Raw genomic sequence first — 22,111 nt, forward strand, 5'->3', positions numbered from 1 at the left:
GAACGTGTGCATCAGTGCACCAGCCCAAGAACACGCCCCTGGCCTATTTTGCAGAGAAACTGGGCCTCACAGACCTATGGAGATATCTCCACCCCCTAGTCTACTATTCTGGAGCACACAATGTATACTCCAGACTCGACTACATCCTAGCACCAGCCGGGGAGGTAGCCACGATAGACAGGGCAGAATATTTGGCACAGGGACTCTCAGACCACTCTCCCCTATGAGTGACGTTCAAGCAAAACCTTGGGACACTTCCCAGGCGTGGAGACTCAATGCTTGGGAACTCACAGAAGAATCCTCGATTCATGTGGTACATACTGAAACTGAGCTGCATTTCATTACCAGTGTAGGCTCAGTGACATCCCCTGCCATGCTGTGGGAAGTATACAAGGCAACGGTGTGAGATAGACTTCAAAACATTGTTACAATTAAGATTAAGAAAGCTACCCAAGCAGTGGAAGCCGTTAAAGACAGACTCCAAACATTAGAGCTAGACACAGTACTTCACCGACCCACTACTGAGTCATCAACTGCAAGCCCAATGCCAGGAATACTTCATATAGACTACCGACGCAGTCCGTGTCCAAATGCTAACCACCCGGCATCACCTCTACGAGGCTGGGGACAAGGCTGGGAAAGTGTTGACCTGGTTTAACCACCGAGAGCTAGAGACTTGATGGATTCAATAAATCCGAGGTGGGGAGACCTCCCTGCACACCAGTGACAAGGCATTCACAACAGCATTTGCATCCTACTGTGCAGCCCTCTATGAGACTGGTCCATTAGCAGATGCTAGCCAGAGCAAAGATTATCTTGCAGAGGTAGATCTCCCAAGTCTTTCAGCAGAGAGCCGCGACTTACTGGATGCAGACATTACCTTAACTGAAGTCCAGAGTGCTATAATTAGCCTCCGACCGGGAAAACTCCGGGCCTGATTGGCCTCCCCGCTGAATCTTTTAAGAAACAGGTGAATCTACTTGCTCCAGCTTTTACTCTAGGACGCGGGAGGAGGGGATACTTCCCCCGGACCTTTAAAAGGCCACAATTGTGGCCATGCTTAAGTAAGGCCACCCCCTGACCTCTTGTGGCTCCTACCGACCGATTTCCCTGATAAATGGAGAGACCCAAGTCCTCGCCAACAGTTTAGGCACCAGACTACTCAGAGTTACCTTGCTGATACACAATGATCAATCAGACTTCATGCCAAAACGCTGTACCAGGGAAAGCCTGCGTAGGCTCCATAACTGTCTGATGACAATTATTCATAGACAGAATAGCCACCTACTGGTCTCTCTCAACACTGAGAAAGATTTTGATGCCATTCACTGGCTCTTCATGACTCATACCTTGGCACAAATGGGCTTTGGACCACGCTTTAGGGTTTGGTTATCTTTTACTTTCTTGGGACCCACACTTCAGAAATGGTGAGTTCAGGGTCATGGTCGATGAAATCATCAGGGTAAAGCCACAACTCATAGGAGCACAGGTCCAGCAAACCTCCATATCCAGGAAAATTGAGTTATGGCAGAGAATAGTCAACGGGGCAATTCACTGGGTAGCTAGCCACACACAAGGGAGGACATCATGAAGAGGTGGAACGACCTTAAGGGGTAGGTGCGTTAAATGGCTTCATGACACCAGATAGCCTGCATAAGACTGTCAGTGGGACCCCACCTCCTGCCCCAGAGCTCACATCATGGGAGGAGAAGGTCTGGGACATCTTGAGGGCCTGACTGTAATACCTGGAAGACTGAACTCTATGAGCAACTACCACTCCCCTGGCACTAATTCCACCTGCCCAGGGAAATTTTGAAGAGTCTGGAAGGAGCTGTGGAAACAATGTTGCAGGCAGAGTCTTCGTCGTGGATGCAGATTTGTCAGTTCCTGGAGGTCCAGATGCAGTTTCCTTGGTTAGAAGTCGAAGTGGAGGTTGCAGAGAAATCCTGCTGGAACCTTGCAAGCCGAATCTGAGGATCCACCCTATAAAGAGACCCTAAATAGCCCTGAAAAGTGGACTGGTCACCTTGTCAGGAGGGGGGCTCTGATATCACATGCTTGGCCTGGCCACTCAGATGCTCCCAGAGTTCCCTGCCAACCTTGGATTCAAGATGGCGGAACCCAGGGACCCTCTGGAGGAGCTCTGAGCAACACCCCTTGGTTGGTGATGAACAGGGGAGTGGTCACTCCCCTTTCCATTGTCCAGTTTTACACCAGAGCAAAGCCTGGGGGTCCCTGTACCAGTGTAGCACAGGGGGCAGCAAATGTGCCCTTCAAAGCATGCCATTGCCTTGGAGTGGCTACCTCTCCCAAGCCTGTAAAGCCTATTTTCACAGGGTAACGCCCCTCTCCCATAGGAAATCCTTTGTTGTGCCTTCCTGGGCTTGAGGTTTTTAAAGCAGCAGGAGGGCAGAAAACCTGTCTGAGGGGTGGCAGCAGCTAGGGCTGCCTGGAAAACCCTAGAAGGCTGGTAGGAACAATGCTTATGGTCCTTTAAGGAGCCCCCAGAGTGCATGGAATCATACAACCAATGCTTGCAAAAGTATTGGAGTATGATTCCAACATGTTTAATACCAAACATGCCCAGGTACGAAGTTATCATAATGTAGCTGGACATAGGTAGTGACCTATGTCCAGTACACATGTAAAATGGCGTTTCCGCACTCACAAAGTCGTGGAAAATGGGGCTGGAGTTTGTGGTGGCACCTCTGCTCATGCAGGGTGCCCTAACACACAGATACCTGTACCCTGCCCTCCGGGCTGAGAGGGTTTACCATAAGGGTGACTTACAATGACCTGGTGTAGTGACCTGTAATACAAAGGTGCCTGCACCTTTTCACTCAGATTGCAATGGCAGCCAGCAGGTACATTTTGCATTGGCTCCCTATGGATGACGTAATACATTCTGCAGCCCATAAGGATCACCTGGTACTCCAATTTCCTTGGTACCATATACAAGGGACTTACATAGGGGCACCAGTGTGCCAAATGTGGAATGCAATACGGACAGTACACTGGTGCATGTTTTAATATCCCCATGACAGGGTAGCTAGGTTAGAGAGGAGAGAATGTACAGTGTGATATGCACACCACAAATGTTAGCAGAGCATATCATTATCGCACACACTTAACACTGTAGACACACCGCACATTGCTGACACATACTATATCGGGCATGCTGAAGCAGCATGGACTCCACCCTTGCTACTGCTGATCAATAGTTTCTGACATACATCTTGTGTCGGGTTCCATATGTGGTACACTGAGCTGTCCTGCACTGAGCATGTATGTAGTCATCAGGGGTGTGGAATTTATTAAAATATCTACTTGTCCAGGGGACAGGTTACTTCTCAAATCTACTTGTCCTGTAAAAAGATCTACTTGTCCCTTTGGTGCCATGTAGTGTGGCGACAAATTATGGCAGTGTTAGAAATGGGGTCTTTGGTTGACAGTCAGGTTACCCCCTGTTCAAGCAAGGACCCTCACTCTAGTTAGGATAAAAGAGAATCACCCTCAGCTAACCCCTGCTTACCCCCTTGGTAGCTTGGCAGAGCAGTAGGCTTAACCTCAGAGTGCTGGGCGTAAAGTATTTGTACCAACACACACAGTAACTCAATGAAAACACTACAAAATGACACAACACCAGTTTAGAAAAATAGGAAATATTTATCTAGACAAAACAAGACCAAAACGACAAAAATCCAACATACACAAGTCAAGTTATGATTTTTTAAAGGTTTAAAATAAAAAGAGTCTTTAGGTAGTTGTAACACCACACTAGCGCTGCTAGCGTGAAAATTTACCTGGTTTGCGTCAAAAATAACCCCGCACGGGCGGTGTGCGTCAAAAATAACCCTGCACGGTTATATGCGTCGAGAACAACTCGGCACGGCGATGCGCGTCGAAAAAGCCAGCCACGCGACGGTCCGAAAGTCCCGCGGCGCAGGTTGCGATCTCTCAGCCTTCGTCAGCGATGCTGCGCGTCGTTTCTCCTGCTCCGGGCGTCGATTCTCCGGTCGCGTTTCCTGCGGCGTCGTTTCTCAGCTGCGGAGCCGGCGTCGCGTCGTTTTCTCAGCCGCGATCGGATTCGCGTCGATCTTTTCTCCGCACGGCGCTCGGTGCGTGTATTTTTGTCCTTAGGCTGCCAGCCTTTCCTTTCAGGGTCCCAGGAACTGGAAGGGCACCACAGAGCAGAGTAGGGGTCTCTCCAGAGACTCCAGGTGCTGGCAGGAAGAAGTCTTTGCTATCCCTGAGACTTCAACAACAGGAGGCAAGCTCTACATCAAGCCCTTGGAGATTTCTTCTTCAAGATGGAAGGCACACAAAGTCCAGTCTTTGCCCTCTTACTCTGGCAGAAGCAGCACTGCAGGAAAGCTCCACAAAGCACAGTCACAGGCAGGGCAGCACGTTCTCCTCAGCTATCAGCTCTTCTCCAGGCAGAGGTTCCTCTTGGTTCCAGAAGTGTTTCTAAAGTTTGTAAGTTTGGGTGCCCTTCTTATACCCATTTTAGTCTTTGAAGTCACCTTTCTTCAAAGGGGACTCACACCTTCTTGTGAAATCCTGCCTTGCCCAGGCAAGGCCTCAGACACACACCAGGGGGCTGGAGACAGCATTGTCAGAGGCAGGCACAGTCCTTTCAGATGAGAGTGACCACTCCACCCCTCCCTCCTAGCAGAGATAGCTAATCAGGAAATGCAGATCACACCCCAGCTCCCTTTGTGTCACTGTCTGGTGTGAGGTGAAAAACAACCCAACTGTCAAACTGACCCAGACAGGGAATCCACAAACAAGGCAGAGTCACAGAATGGTTTAAGCAAGAAACTGCTCACTTTCTAAAAGTGGCATTTCCACACGCACAATCTTAAAATCAACTTTACTAAAAGATGTATTTTTAAATTGTGAGTTCAGGGATCCCAAACTCCACATGTCCATCTACTCTCTAGGGGAATCTACACTTTAATCATATTTAAAGGTAGCCCCCATATTATCCTATGAGAGAGAGACAGACCTTGCAACAGTGAAAACGAAATTGGCAGTATTTTCACTGTCAGGACATATAAACCACATTACTATATGTCCTACCTCATCCATACACTGCACCCTGCCCTTGGGGCTACCTAGGGCCTACCTTAGGGGTGCCTTACATGTAAGGAAAGGGAAGGTTTAGGCCTGGCAAGTGGGTACACTTGCCAAGTCGAATTTACAGTGTAAAAATACACATACAGACACTGCAGTGGCAGGTCTGAGACATGATTACAGAGCTACTTATGTGGGTGGCACAACCAGTGCTGCAGGCCCACTAGTAGCATTTGATTTACAGGCCCTGGCACCTCTAGTGCACCTTACTAGGGACTTACTAGTAAATCAAATATGCCAATCATGGATAAACCACTTACATACAATTTAAACCGGAGAGCATATGCACTTTAGCACTGGTTAGCAGTGGTAAAGTGCTCAGAGTTGAAAAGCCAACAGCAACATGTCAGAAAAAAATAGGAGGCAGGAGGCGAAAAAAGACTGGGGATGACCCTGCATAAGCAAAAGTCCAACACGACCCCCTACCAGCCTAAAGCCAGGGGAGAACAATCAATACCTTGATGTACTTCCCTGATTGGGGCGATAGAACAGGGACCCAGGCCCACAACAGCAGGGGCATGTTCCAGTTCTACGCCTTCCTGACTCCAGTTGGATCCCTCTGTCCATACTCTCAGGGCCCACTAAGCTAACCCATGGGGAACCCTTCTCCACATCTACAGACACCATCTGTGCAACACCTAACTTTACTTTGCTCACAGATGTATTGCAATGGGTAGATAGTACCACCAGGGCCAACACAGTGGTGTTGCCCACTCCACCCCCGGGGTGTGACTCTCGTCCTCCCCCCCCCAGGGGCAACTCTGTCCACCAGGACAGCAAGCCACAGTGGCCCCAGACAACTGTCAGGGATGAGAGCCCGACCTCAGGCCTCTCTAACCACTGTGACTGTGGAGAGTGGGGGGTGGTAGCCCCAGGTGCCTGGCACCCTTTGACCACTCTCTCTTCCACCAGGTCAGGGATGACAACCTGACCCTGGTCCTCCCCTCTGGGGCTCTGTACCCTCCCTGCAGAAGCGGCACCCCCAGAGTCAAAAACTGTCAGGGTGCTTGTAGAAGCAGTCCTGCACAATTCTTCCATCAGTGCAGGGATGTTAACCTGCAACTGATCCTCCAACCTGGGGTCTGTACCTTCAGGTTGGACCAGGGGAGAGGCTTCCCTCCCCCTGCCCTCTCTTCTGGGGTCCTGAACCACCCAACTAGGAGTGGCCCCCCCAGAAGACAACATGGTAGGGGCACTGTTAACAGTAGCCCCTTCCTCCAGGTCAGGGGGGACACCCTTAACCTGGCCTCCCAATCCAGGGTCTGTACCCACAGACTGGATCACTGCCTGGCAAACCAGGGCTTCCTGGGGGGCATACCTACCCCCCACCAGGTCAGAGTTTACCCTCTGAACCTGGTCATCCAACCCAGGGTCACCACCCTGCGGTTGAACCACTGCCTGGCACACCAGGACTTCCTTGGGAGCACACTTACCCCCCATCAGGTCAGAGTTTACCCCCTGAACCTGATCATTCAACCCAGAGTCACCACCCTGCGGTTGAACCATTGCCTGGCACACCAGGACTTCCAGGGGGGCACACTTACCCCCCTCAAGGGACACACTGTCCCGAAGGGCCACACAAGAGTCTGGCTGGCGCAGGTCTCCTGACCTCTGCCCATCTGACAGAGTCTGGATTCCCCCCAGCCCAGAAATGGTCTCACCAAGGTCATTCATGGGGGGCTCTGCTCTCAGAGCTGACCCCTGACCCTCCAGGTTCTCCACTGGGGTCCGCAACCCCCTCTCAACCCTCTGTCTGGACTTCTGCACCCCCTCACTAGGAGTGGTACTGCCAGACACCAGAACTGGTGGGATGCTGGCTACAGCCGCCCCCCCAAGTCCTCCTGACACTGTGGGGTCTCCCTCAACAGATGGCCCTATGGTACAGGCTAGGCTCCCCTCCTGGTGTTCCCGCAGGGAACCCTCCTGGACCTGGGACCGGATCTCGGGCACCTTGGGCCTCAACCCATCCCCATTCCCTCTCCTCTGAGACTGGACATGGGGTCCCTCACCCATCCCACTACACTGGGACCTACCTGGGACACTACAATCCTTCCCTACCTCACCTGGTTGGGAACTACCTAGACCACTCCTCTCAGGAGCACCCCCAAATGCCTCTTCAGACTCTCTGGTACTCACCCAGAAGTCTGCCTCCATTGTAAGCTCCCTGGGGTCAGAGAACTCACACTCCACCTGGTGTTGGCATAGCTCTGGAAAATAAGGACTAGACATATGCTCTCCAGCAATTACATCACTCAGCCCCTCACATGAATTAACCAAAGTACCCTTCACCCAATCATCCAGTGACTCTGCTTTGACAAAGCACCCCACATCACCCTCCTGAGACTGGTGAGACAGTACCTGACTGTCCCTGACACTCAACCCACACTCTTCTGGGATGTCTTCACACTCCATAACCAGGACTTCTACCTGGGGGGAACCCCTCTCCCTGTCACTCTCAACTAGAGTCAGTAGAGTGTCCCTCCCACCAGTAGGAATATGACTCCCCATGCCAGTTCCCCAATCCACCTCAGGGACCCTGTGCATCACTGGAGCTACCTCATACCCCTGAGCCTCCTGGCGTGTGTTAACTCCCTCCTTCAAGTAGGGCACCACCTCTCTGGGCATGTGCACTTCTGCAGCATCACTGGATATACAATTGTTGCTGCCACCATTCCAGCTGGACTCAGCCCTCATGACTTCCAGCTCTTTCAATTTAAGCTCGTAAGCATAAATCATTTTTTTAATCTCTAAGTTCCTCCTCCTTTCTTCCAACTCCCAATCGAGCTTTTTCAGCTCCCATTGGTACTCCCTCTCTGCCTGTCTGTCCTGTAACTCTTCAGGAGTCAGACCCTTGGGTGACACCCTGCCATCCCTCCTGGGGACCCTCCCCCCAGGCGTAACAGGTTCCTCCACTACACCACTGTGTATCCTCTGCACTTCCCCACCCATATTCTCCTCCTCTGTGTGCCCTCCAGCCTTCTTGATTGTCACCCAAGCCCTCTGTGCCTGTTGCAGCTCCCCCTCCCTGGTGGAGCTCTCAGTGGGACAGTCAAGATCTTTAAGGAACTGTTTCAATTGAGCAACTGAGTACTCCTTCAGTTTCTCCATTTCAAACACAGCTCCAGCTGTTGCATCTCCAGATTGAGACATGATGGTCACAAGTGCAAAGTTCCAAAAGGCAGAAAAAAAATAATTTCCCAATGAAGTAAAAAGAATCAGTCAAGGGATCAGCAAAATCATGGAAGTAGAATAAAAAGAGTCCTTAAGAGAAAAATCAAAAGATCACCAAACAAGTAGTATGTGGTCACGTAGTGGTCTGAGATCAAAACAGTAGTGTACACTTAATTACTGTATGTCAAGTACAAATACAAGTCCAAATCCCGACCGCTGGTCACCAATGTTAGAAATGGGGTCTTTGGTTGACAGTCAGGTTACCCCCTGTTCAAGCAAGGACCCTCACTCTAGTTAGGATAAAAGAGAATCACCCTCAGCTAACCCCTGCTTACCCCCTTGGTAGCTTGGCAGAGCAGTAGGCTTAACCTCAGAGTGCTGGGCGTAAAGTATTTGTACCAACACACACAGTAACTCAATGAAAACACTACAAAATGACACAACACCAGTTTAGAAAAATAGGAAATATTTATCTAGACAAAACAAGACCAAAACGACAAAAATCCAACATACACAAGTCAAGTTATGATTTTTTAAAGGTTTAAAATAAAAAGAGTCTTTAGGTAGTTGTAACACCACACTAGCGCTGCTAGCGTGAAAATGTACCTGGTTTGCGTCAAAAATAACCCCGCACGGGCGGTGTGCGTCAAAAATAACCCTGCACGGTTATATGCGTCGAGAACAACTCGGCACGGCGATGCGCGTCGAAAAAGCCAGCCACGCGACGGTCCGAAAGTCCCGCGGCGCAGGTTGCGATCTCTCAGCCTTCGTCAGCGATGCTGCGCGTCGTTTCTCCTGCTCCGGGCGTCGATTCTCCGGTCGCGTTTCCTGCGGCGTCGTTTCTCAGCTGCGGAGCCGGCGTCGCGTCGTTTTCTCAGCCGCGATCGGATTCGCGTCGATCTTTTCTCCGCACGGCGCTCGGTGCGTGTATTTTTGTCCTTAGGCTGCCAGCCTTTCCTTTCAGGGTCCCAGGAACTGGAAGGGCACCACAGAGCAGAGTAGGGGTCTCTCCAGAGACTCCAGGTGCTGGCAGGAAGAAGTCTTTGCTATCCCTGAGACTTCAACAACAGGAGGCAAGCTCTACATCAAGCCCTTGGAGATTTCTTCTTCAAGATGGAAGGCACACAAAGTCCAGTCTTTGCCCTCTTACTCTGGCAGAAGCAGCACTGCAGGAAAGCTCCACAAAGCACAGTCACAGGCAGGGCAGCACGTTCTCCTCAGCTATCAGCTCTTCTCCAGGCAGAGGTTCCTCTTGGTTCCAGAAGTGTTTCTAAAGTTTGTAAGTTTGGGTGCCCTTCTTATACCCATTTTAGTCTTTGAAGTCACCTTTCTTCAAAGGGGACTCACACCTTCTTGTGAAATCCTGCCTTGCCCAGGCAAGGCCTCAGACACACACCAGGGGGCTGGAGACAGCATTGTCAGAGGCAGGCACAGTCCTTTCAGATGAGAGTGACCACTCCACCCCTCCCTCCTAGCAGAGATAGCTAATCAGGAAATGCAGATCACACCCCAGCTCCCTTTGTGTCACTGTCTGGTGTGAGGTGAAAAACAACCCAACTGTCAAACTGACCCAGACAGGGAATCCACAAACAAGGCAGAGTCACAGAATGGTTTAAGCAAGAAACTGCTCACTTTCTAAAAGTGGCATTTCCACACGCACAATCTTAAAATCAACTTTACTAAAAGATGTATTTTTAAATTGTGAGTTCAGGGATCCCAAACTCCACATGTCCATCTACTCTCTAGGGGAATCTACACTTTAATCATATTTAAAGGTAGCCCCCATATTATCCTATGAGAGAGAGACAGACCTTGCAACAGTGAAAACGAAATTGGCAGTATTTTCACTGTCAGGACATATAAACCACATTACTATATGTCCTACCTCATCCATACACTGCACCCTGCCCTTGGGGCTACCTAGGGCCTACCTTAGGGGTGCCTTACATGTAAGGAAAGGGAAGGTTTAGGCCTGGCAAGTGGGTACACTTGCCAAGTCGAATTTACAGTGTAAAAATACACATACAGACACTGCAGTGGCAGGTCTGAGACATGATTACAGAGCTACTTATGTGGGTGGCACAACCAGTGCTGCAGGCCCACTAGTAGCATTTGATTTACAGGCCCTGGCACCTCTAGTGCACCTTACTAGGGACTTACTAGTAAATCAAATATGCCAATCATGGATAAACCACTTACATACAATTTAAACCGGAGAGCATATGCACTTTAGCACTGGTTAGCAGTGGTAAAGTGCTCAGAGTTGAAAAGCCAACAGCAACATGTCAGAAAAAAATAGGAGGCAGGAGGCGAAAAAAGACTGGGGATGACCCTGCATAAGCAAAAGTCCAACAGGCAGCAATTAATAGCCTCTCTGATTATGCCAGGGCTACTACCATAGTAGGGCTTGAATACTTGCAGTTTCAATCCCTACTGTAGCAATTTCCATATTTTGCCACCTTTCTGCAGATCTGCATACTGGGGCTGGAGGAAGCAGTAAGCAATAGTTCCAGGGCTGGAATGCCTTTGAGTCTGCAAACCTACTAACCTGCATGTTTTAAAGATTTTTACCAGCTTCTCTCTAATATTTTCCCATAATAAGAAAGGTTGGGCATTTACTCCTGACAATGGCAGAATTAGACCTTCTTCCAGGGTTGGGAAGAAAGTGGCTGGAGGGAAAATGAACTTGCAAATGCTCAATAGATTTTCACATGAACAAATCTACACATCGTATTTACCCATGCTAAAATACAGTTCACAAATATTTTACAGGGGTACGACATATACCATGGGTACACTTTTGTGACTTTCTTTAAGAATTTGGGGCCACATGTAGGTAGGTTCAGATTTGTGACCTGCAAATTGCGAGTCGCAAATCTGAATGTAGGATGGTGTCCTTGACACCATCTGTGATTCGCAAGGGCTTCGCAAATGCCCACCTCATGAATAATCATGAGGTGGGTCGCAATTTGCGACCCCTCGCGAATGGTGGGCTGCTGGAGACAGCAGACCACCATGTCTGTGACTGCTTTTCAATAAAGCAGTTTTTTTTTTTTTGTAATTCAGCCCGTTTTCCTTAAAGGAAAACGAGATGCATAACAAAAATGAAAAATGAAATGTTTTCGTTTCATTTTTTCAGAGCAGGCAGTGGTCCACAGGACCACTGCCTGCTCTGAAAAAATGTTTATAGTGACATTCACAATGGGGAAGGGGTCCCATGGGGATCCCTTCCCTTTTGCGAAAGTGTTAGCACCCATTTGAAATGGGTGCAAACTGCGATTGGTTGGGCGTTCGCGGTCACAAAACAATCCTACATTGCACTGCGAGTCGCAATTAGGAGGGGAACACCCCTTACTAATTGCGAGTCGCAAACCCGTTTTGTGATTCGGTAACCAGGTTACTGAATCGCAAAACTGGGCTTGTGCATCGCAATGTGCTTTTTGCACGTCGCAAACAGCGAAAGTCGCTGTTTGCGACATGCAAAAAGCTACCTACATGTGGGTCTTGGTCCCTAATTAGGTTTGGTGTTAACAAAGACATTTTTTTTTAATTAAACTTCTATTTCTTTCTCTTTCGGCTGGCTTTACTGTGAGTGATCGCATTCTGCTCTTCCACAAGGAGCATATTGCCACACACAGAAGTTTTGTTCAGTGTCAGGAACTACAGTGGCAATCAGTGACGTAACGAAACTGGAGGGTGCCCCTTTGCAAAGAACATGGAGGAGCCCCCTCTCCAGACTCACTCAGGGCAGGTGCTGTGCTGAAGGGGCCCCCTGGAGGGCGGCTGCAGGGCCTTTGTTATGCCGCTGGTGGCAACGTGTGCTTTTAGAGTTCAAAAACTTTTTTGGAGGGGGTTTTGCCAGTGTTTGTTACAATGTTGAGGGCCTGGTAGCTCCCACAACAATAAAGTGTTACAAAGGCCATGTCAAAACAAGACACACATTGATGAAACTAAAAGACTTAAAAAATATGTCAGATCAGTTGGCTTTGTCAGTGTTTGTTTATTTTCATGCTTCCCATAATTGTGTTGAAAATGGTTACACTGATTTTCCATTAGAAATATTTTTGGGAAATACTAGCATACATCAACACATTTTACTAAATGACACTTCATTTGCATATAATCAGAGAGCATTATACTTAGCCTCTTAGCCTAAACTTTTCAAACATGTGTGTACACGTTTTTTTTTTTGTTGTACTGGAACCAACGTCAGTAGTGAAGTGTGGCCTTAAAACATTTATTTACAGCACTCACCCTAATAATGAAGACTTTCAAATAATGAACCATAAATACAAGTTCGAACAGCACTATCTTTTGGAAACACATTACCTCAACTGCAGAGAGTTCCACTCTCTGTAAACAGGCAGCCAAAGGGTTTGTGCTGCAGGGGGTTGGGCCTACTTGTCCCAAGGACAAAGTAAACATAAAAACTTGTTGCCCTTGACCCCAAACAAGATGTCCCGGGCGTCAGGCAATAGGAATTCCACATCCCTGAGTCATGCTAATTACGTATACAGTTACACCCCCTCTGAGCCGACGTGTATCTGGACATGCACATCAAATGACAACCAGCAATATAAGGTCACTGAGTCGCGCACGTCACATGTATATGCCAAACCATAATTCCACAACATAGGCCTACTCCGCATTGACATGAAAAAAGTGTATGGCGCACTTATTTTCGAAGCATAAAATAGCAGCCGCCTGTCCTGCAGCATTGGACGGATAGAAGTGACCTAGGTCTGCCAGCATCTGTCATAATGGTGGTAGGCAGTCGAAACCGCCGTTCAACTTCTCATTGGGTAACATTGCTGACTATGGGGGTCTGAGGCCAGTGGTGACAGGCCTGAATGTGGCAGCCTGATGGCCTTTTTCTGCAGCCTTTATCACTTGACTTCTGACATTCTTGCAAGCAAGACCTCCATGAGCTGAGCTGCTGTGAACTGTCTCTGGGACCCATCATGCCACGTTTTGCAGGTGATGGGGCTCCAGCCTTTGCACAAGAAGAGCTGGAGAAGCTGTTGGAAGGGGTCCTACCCCTGTATGAACAGCTGTATGGGGCACCACAGGAACAGGTGAGCCCAATGCCTTAGTCATGTGTGAGTGTGAATGGTGTATGTGTCCTGGTCAGAGAGTACATACATGAAGTGGGCATGGTGTTTAGGCATGTGAACCATGAGGATGGGTATGTATGGGCATTTGTTGGGTCTGCTGATTATAGTCCACTGCTGTTGGTATTGTGCCTGTCTATATAACTTTCTGTCTGTGTCACCCATGCAGGTCAATGCGCTTCAGAAGAAGGGGATCTGGTGTACCATCGCCAAGCATGTGCGAACCCTCAAACTACCTCTTCTCAATCCCAGACCTCTCTCCCATACCCATCCAAATCACACGTGCACACAGGCATGCATCCACCTCAACAGACGAAGGTAGGTCAGACAAACACAAGACCCACCACCAGCATTCACACAAGCAACACCCACCTGCAGACACAACAACATCCACTCCCTGCAGTGACTCCTCTGCCACCACCTCCCTCACAGACACTACACTAGACACACCATCATGCACGGATCCAGCCACCAGACCCATCTTACTCGCAGTCAGCACAATAGGAGACCGGCAGACATCCACCCAAGTCACCACATCTGCACCCACCAGAACCACTGACGTCCCCACATGCAGCACATGTACCATACCTGCAGACACCATCCCAACAGTCACCCATCCACCACAGCATCTCCCAGTACCTCCTCCCCACTCCTCCCAAACGCCTAGACACCCGCGCTCACCCACCCAACAGGCACCCCCGCACCCACAAGCATTCCACGCACCTTCACCCAAGACATCCACACCTACACATTTGACAACCACTCCCTCTCCCCACAGACGCGGAGGCAGCAACCACAGGAGACCCACAGGACGGGGACACAGGAGTCGAAGAAGGAGCCCACACAGCACTACAGAAGGGGTTCCCACGCTGCAGGAGAACCACGCAGAGGGCTGTGCGTCGCAGGAAGGAGTGCTGGGGGCTGGAGCTGCACATAGTCTTAGGTTCCCTTGGAGGAGTTGCCAAAAAAGCCTTGGCAGCTGCAAGAGACACAGTGCACAAAGGTACTGTCCTGCTTGGGCAGGCAAGGGCTTACCTCCATCCAAGTTGGACAGCTGGTAGAGAGGACCAAGGGGACCACTCCAGACCACCACCCATGATGCAGGATGCATGCAGCTCAGTATGAGAGGAGATCCACGCAGCCAGTCGTCATTGCTGTTGGTTCCTACAGATGCAGGTGAGTGTCTCTTCACTCCCAGAGAGATTCCTTCTTTCTTCTAGTGCAGACTGAAGACACACCACCCTCAGTGGATGCACATCTGGTGGAAATGTTGCAATTGCTGGCAGGAGCCCAGGAAACAATGTTGCAGGAGAGTTATTTTTCATGGAGGCAGATTGTCGGGTCCTCAAGGATCCAGTCACAGTTCCGGAGGCCAGAAGTCTGAGTAGAGGTTGCAGCGGAATCTTGCAAGCTAAATCTCGACAGAGACCCTAAATAGCCCTGAAAGGGGGATTGGTCACTTAGCAAGGTAAACACCTACCGGGAGGGGGGGCAGGCTCTGACGACTCCTGCCTGGCCAGGCTACTCAGATGCTCCCAGAGTTCCCTGCCAACCTTGGATTCAAGATGGCAGAACCAGTGACCCTCTGGAGGAGCTCTGAGCAACACCCTGGGGTGGTGATGGACGGGGGAGTGGTCACTCCCCTTTCCATTGTCCAGTTTTGCGCCACAGCAGTGACTGTAGGGTCCCTGAACTGTTGTAGACTGGTTTATGCACGGAGGGCACCAAATGTGTCCTTCATAGCATACCAGTGGCTTGGGGAGGCTACCCCTCCCAAGACTGTAACACCTTTTTCCAAAAGGAGAGGGTGTAACATCCTTCTTCCAAAGGAAATCCTTTGTTCTGCCTTCCTGGGCTTGAGCTGCTCAGGCAGCAGGAGGGCAGACACCTGTCTGAGGGGTGGCAGCAGCCTGGGCTGCCTGGAAAACCCCAGAAGGCTGGTAGAAGCAATTCTGTGGGTCCTCTAAGGAGCCCCTAGAGTGTATGGAATCATGCTTCCAATACTGGCAACAGTATTGAGGTATGATTGAGCTATTGAGGCATGTTTGATGCCAAACATGCCTAGGTTCGGAGTTACCATTATGTATCTGGAAATAGGTAGTGACCTATGCCCAGTACACACACAAAATGGCGTCCCTGCACTCATGAAGCCCTCGAAAATGGGGCTGGAGTTCATGGTGGCACCTCTGCTCTGACAGGGGTGCCCTCACACACAAGTAATTGCAGCCTTCCGTCTGGGCATAGGGGTGACTTTCAGTGACCTGGTGCAGTGACCTGTAGTGCAAGGGTGGATGCACCCTTTCATGCAGGCTGCAATGGCAGGCCTGCAGAACACTCTGAATAAGCCACCTATGGGTGGCATAATACATGCTGCAGCCCATAAGGATCCCCTGGTACCCCAATGCCCTGGGTACCATATACTAGGGACTTACATGGGGACACCAGCATGCCAAATGTGGGGTGAAAAAGGTTCCAGTAACCATATTTAAAAGGAGAGAGCATAATCACTGGGGTTCTGGTTAGCAGGATGCCAGTGAACACAGTTAAACACACTGACAGGCAGAAAATGGGGGTAACCATGCCAAGACAGCGGGGACTTTCCTACAGTACCCCTGCATGAGCAGGGTGCCCCTTCATACCCCAGGCCAGTTCTGGAGAAGCCATCTTAAGGTATGTAGTGGACACTTGTCACCACAAGTGGTCCAGCTACATTATGGCTTCTGAACCTAGACGTGTTTGGTATCAAACATGTTGGTATCATGCAACTGCACCAATTCCAGGGTTAGTTTCATGAAACTATTTACTCTGGGAGTTCATTAGAGGATCCCCCAGTTCAGCTTGTACAGCCTTACGGGGTCTAGTTGCCAGCCCACACTACTGCTGACACCAGACACTGTTCTGCCCTCCTGCTGGTGACCAGGCTCAGCCCAGAGAAGCAGAACAAAGGATTTCCTGCAAGGGAGAGGTGTAACCACCTCCCCCTGTGTATTAGGTGTCCATGGGGTGGCCTCTTGAGCGCCACCAGACTGCTTAGAAGAGCACCTTCTTGCATAATCTGGTTTGCATCAGTTCAGGAACCCATGGTTCCTGCTGTAGCGGAAATTGACACAAAGGACAAGGTAGTGACCACCACCCTGTCCAGCTCCTCCCTTAGGAAGGTGGCCCGAGCTCTGCCAGGCGGCCACTTGATTCTGAGATTCTGGAAATAGGATGTGCAGAGGTCCTTGGGAGTATCTGGCTGGTTAGGCCAGGTAGATGACATCCCTGACCACCTCTGATAGGTGTGTCATTGCAGAGAGTGACCAACCTCCTTTTAGGGTTACTAAAGGGCTCCACAGTTGGTGGGTCCTCAGATCTGTCGAGTAAGGCTCTCTGTAGGAGGCTGACCTGGCTTATAGTGAGTTCCTTGTGGTACTTACACCTTGTGCCAGGTTCAGTTATCCCTTATTAGTAGATTAGAAGTGTTCTAGCAGCTTGGGCTGATAGAGGTGGCTATAGAAGAGCAGCGTAGGCTGAACTAAGAGACATGCAAAGCTCCCTTTGTAAGAAATGTCCCTCTCCTATAAATTTTACAAACAATCAATTCTAACAAATACGAACAAGTAAGAAAAAAATATATACATTTTATTCCTAATCACATATACATCGATAGAAAAAAACTTCAGAAAAAATATTACTAACACAAAGACATAAGGACAATTAGTTACTAATAACCATCACAACACTGACTCCAGACTCACTCACAACAGGACAACAAATTAGACAATTATAATTACCAACAAATATATACATATATCAATGCAAAACAAACAAAAAACATATACACATCAATGAATTATCTAATTTCAAAATAGATAATATATATCAAAACTATATTCAACATATACAATTAGGCAATTTTCAATCATTTTATATATTTCTTTGCTTTCTATTATGTGATGTAATTGCAAATAATCTTTTCACAGTTCATCAAACATATACCATCACTCTACTTGTGGGAGTCCTTATATTCCAGCGTTCTTCACATATATATTAATCGGCCACCCTTTGTGTTCTGTTTTTTCACGAATGTTCCAAACTTCACTCCCTCAGATGCCAATGCAACTGTGGTGGAAATTCACTAAACCAGCCTTAATATTGATTCACAAAGTCTCTAAGCCAACCGTAATAATAATTGCCAACGCGCGTTTCGGTGGTCTCCGTAATAAATTGATCCTTTAAGCCACCTTCCTCAGGGCCACAAATAAAGATACATCAACATGCTGGAAATGTCTCTGCATGAAAGGTGAAGCACATTTATATTTAGTTCTATCAACTAGTCATTCACGTCTTTGCAATACTTAAATTTAATTTGCACCACAAAGGTGGTCACAGCTGTGATGTAATAGGTGCCCAATAAAAGTCCAAAGACACATAAACACAACCACCTAACCAAAATGAAGAAATAAATAAAAAAAGAGCCACACCCATATTGAAATGAAAAGAAAATAACCCAGAGTTGTTTGATGTATTACAATAATTAAAATGTGATTCAAGACCCAAAAAAACAAGAAAGCAATATACATATGCAGGATCGTCACCCTTTCGTTTCACTGCGTGCCATATATTAAGGCGTAAATCTAATCCACATTCCACGTCCTGACTGATTTCTCCATTGAAGCTGAAACATACAAAGGATCATGTATCAATTGAAAAACTCACCGTAAAAATGTGAGTAAAAAACTCGCGTATGTCTGGTTAAACTTAATCGCAAGAATGGAAGGGCACTCTGCTCACAAAACTCAGCGTAAAAATGTGAGTACAAAGCTTGCGTATGTCCGATTAAACTCAATCGCAAGAATGGCAGGGCACTCTGCTCACAAAACCCCCCTGAACTTATCAACGGCTATTTTAAATTATGATATATCGAGCGCCATTGCTAGTCTAAAGCTTCCGAAACCCTATTGCGTATCTGAATCCACACAATGAGCCAGCAGAGACCAAAACCAAGGAATTCCGTGTAACTCAGTCTTTTGATCCTAAACTTACCTGGTACTCCTCACAAGCACTGCTCGATCATCCCAAACAAACAAAACCACTTCCGTGGCCCCCGAGGACACCGATTAATCGTATCTCCAAACCTCTCCGTTTTATCTCATCCTGATGTTCCTTCACCTTCACGTCCTCAAAGTAAACACTAAAGCTGGATTAAAAGAAACTCGATCCCATATCCTCACAATGGCGGCCATATTGGAACGTATGGATTTAAAAGCATGGGAAATACACACAAAAGAGAAGTCCCAATCAAACAAGGTAATAGTTGACAATACGCCCCAAAATTAACAGGAAAAAGTTCCCGATTAAAGAGATCAACCCCAATACATAGAAACAAAGATGGACAATTCTTCCCGTTTATAAAATACAGGAATTCCTAAAGCCACCTTCATTGTCACAGTTCACAACCAGTACAAACTCTCATGACACCTGATCATACAATTGTGCTAATAAATCACATTTTGCCACGGGATATCCTCATTCAACCCTTTTTGGCAAGTATCCAGAAAGAAAATCCAAAATACTTCCTGTTTTTTCCTTTTCTTTTCTGAATCTTCCCCCTCCTTCATTGTAATCTTTTCCAAAATTGTCCATTTGATGTCTTCTTCATTGTGCTTGTATTCTAACCAATGAGATACAAGTGGAGCATTGAGATTTTGAGTTCTACACACTCTCTGAGTCTAAAATCTCTAGCTGTTTCACCCACGTAGCCTAACTTACATGGGCAGAGAATAAGATATACTATGTTCTTAGTTCTACAATTCGTCATACTTTTCGGTTGGAAATTTTTGCTATTGCAGGTAATCATATTAGATACTATGGCACCCTTACAGGCTCCACATGTACCACATTGATGGTTGCCCAAAATCGGTTCATGACCACAGATGGATTTTTGCACCCATCCCTTTCGGATGTTCAGATTCGATGTGACCAGAATATTTCTCAAGTTGTTGTTTTTTCTGAAAGCAAAAAGTGGTTTTTCAAGTGATTCAACCCCTTTGGAATTAAGAACATGCCATTGTGAGTTAATTATTTTACGAATTGTATCATTCATGTTTGAATGGCGAATAGAACAAACCAATCTGTCATTGACTTTCTTTTTGTTCATTTGGAACATTGCCTGCCAGTCATAGTATTTAGCTCTCTTCAGCGAATCTTTGATAAGTTTAGGGGGATACCCTCTTAGTAGGATTTTTTTAGCTAGAATGTCCGAGTGTTGCAAGAAATCACTCATCCAAGTACAATTCCTTCGCACTCGTAAGAATTGGCTAAATGAATGTATTGCCTTTGACTACTTGGATGGTAACTGTAATAATGCAACAATGTATTCCTGGCTGTTGGTTTGACATAAAGTGATACATAAAGAGCTCCCTCATTATGCATAATGCATATATCTAAAAATTCAACCTGATTTCAATCACACTTCATTGTGAATTTCAGATTTGTATCACACAAACTCAACCAAATGAGAAACTCTTGTAGTTGTTCCAATTGTCCTTTCCAGATGAAGAACACATCGTCTATATATCTTGCTCATCTTGTGATATTTTCATTAAAAAAGGGGCAACCTCATTATAGATAAATTTAGCTTTAAAAAGTCCTACATAGAGGTTAACTACACTTGGAGCACATGCTGCTCCCATACTGACTCCTTTGATTTGTTGAAACACAATCGAATTAAACTAAAAAAAACTGCTGTAAAGGACTGTCTCCAAACAATCCCCAATATATTGTTTCAAAGAATTGGGTTGCATATGTTGCAAACTTTGTTTCACAACCTCTAAAGCTTGTTCTTGTGGGATGTTTGTATATAGTGCTTCTAAGTCCATGGCAACCAGGAACTCAGTATTAGGATTGAATTGTATACCCTCCATTTTGGAAATTATATGGTTTGTGTCCCTAACATAAGAGGGTAATTCTGCGACCAATGGTTTAAAAAAATTATCCACATACTTAGACAAAGACTCAATCGCCGAACCTATCATAGATACAATTGGTCGAAAAGGGGATCAACCGAGTCCTTATGGATTTTGGGTAAACCATATATCACTGGGATTCAAGTGTTTTTTGGAATTAGAAATTCAAATTCTTTCTTACAGATTACTTCTTGTTGTAATGCTAGCTGGTTTCTTTCCCTAATCGTATTCTTAATCCGCACTTCTGGATTGAAAAATATTCTCTTATAGAACTCTTCACATTGTAGCATATTGTCCATCTTTGAGGTATATGGATCAGTATCCAATACTACAATCCCTCCTCCCTTGTCGCAGGGTTTGATAACAATCTGCTTGTTGTCTTGCAACTTCTTTAAGGCCAATTTTTCATCTTTCTGTAGATTATGACATGGTTTAGGAATAAACTTCAGTGCTTGGGTCAATTTTTTAAGAACCACTCTCTCAAAAATTAGAACCTCAGGTTCCAGAGATTCAATCTCCGGAGTAAACTGCGAAGCTGGTCGTAGATCAGACTTGCTATTCTCATCTCGGAAAGAGGGCAGTGTCCCAAAGTATTTCTTAAATCTAATCCTTCTAAAAAAGGCATGTATGTCTTTTAACATCTCAAACTTATTAACATATGAACATGGCACAAAAGACAAACCCTTAGAAAGCACTTTTTCAGTGGGACAATCTAGGAATACTTTACTCAGATTAAAAATCGGTATATTGTCTAATCTCGCCAGTATTGGTTTCGTCTGGTTTGTAAGAACTGAGCTGGTTGTTCCGAACATACAAATCTGTTGCTCCGGTTGTAACGAGGTCTCGATCTGTAGTTGTTTCTTCTGTTGTCTAAAAAACGAGTATTCAAAAACATTTGATCACCCTGGTTGCGTTTGTTTCCAAAGGTGTCAAATTCATGTGAACTACCCTCACCTTCCAACTCAGAAGTATGGGGGAAAAGTCACAATCTTTTTGGAAGTCCAATCTGATTTTTCTTGAAATGTCTGATTGGACTGTTTGTAGTAATTTTCTGAGAAAAAAGGATATGCTTTCTGTAGGAAGTTGGCTCTGTATGTGCTATTTCAAAGTAAGGAATAGCATGCACAGAGTCCAAGGGTTCCCCTTAGAGGTAAAATAGTGGTAAAAATAGATAATACTAATGCTCTATTTTGTGGTAGTGTGGTCGAGCAGTAGGCTTATCCAAGGAGTAGTGTTAAGCATTTGTTGTACATACACATAGACAATAAATGAGGTACACACACTCAGAGACAAATCCAGCCAATAGGTTTTTATATAGAAAAATATCTTTTCTTAGTTTATTTTAAGAACCACAGGTTCAAATTCTACATGTAATAGCTCATTTGAAAGGTATTGCAGGTAAGTACTTTAGGAACTCTAAGTCATAAAAATTGCATGTATACTTTTCAAGTTATTGACAAATAGCTGTTTTAAAAGTGGACACTTAGTGCAATTTTCACAGTTCCTAGGGGAGGTAAGTTTTGGTTAGTTGTACCAGGTAAGTAAGACACTTACAGGGTTCAGTTCTTGGTCCAAGGTAGCCCACCGTTGGGGGTTCAGAGCAACCCCAAAGTCACCACACCAGTAGCTCAGGGCCGGTCAGGTGCAGAGTTCAGAGTGGTGCCCAAAACACATAGGCTAGAATGGAGAGAAGGGGGTGCCCCGGTTCCGGTCTGCTTGCAGGTAAGTACCCGCGTCTTCGGA

At 46.8% G+C, this 22,111-nt stretch overlaps 1 long non-coding RNA gene across 1 annotated transcript in view; it reads right to left on the reverse strand.

Moving 5' to 3' along the window:
* The window catches only part of LOC138295904 (uncharacterized), a 72,882-nt gene extending 54,247 nt beyond the window's left edge, over positions 1–18,635 (reverse strand). Inside the window, exon 1 of the long non-coding RNA XR_011203711.1 lies at positions 18,447–18,635. This is a non-coding gene — a long non-coding RNA (uncharacterized lncRNA). The remainder of the gene's footprint in view (positions 1–18,446) is intronic.
* Positions 18,636–22,111: the final 3,476 nt, after the last annotated feature.

This window comes from Pleurodeles waltl, chromosome 5, assembly GCF_031143425.1.
Source record: "Pleurodeles waltl isolate 20211129_DDA chromosome 5, aPleWal1.hap1.20221129, whole genome shotgun sequence".
Taxonomy (NCBI): domain Eukaryota; kingdom Metazoa; phylum Chordata; class Amphibia; order Caudata; family Salamandridae; genus Pleurodeles; species Pleurodeles waltl.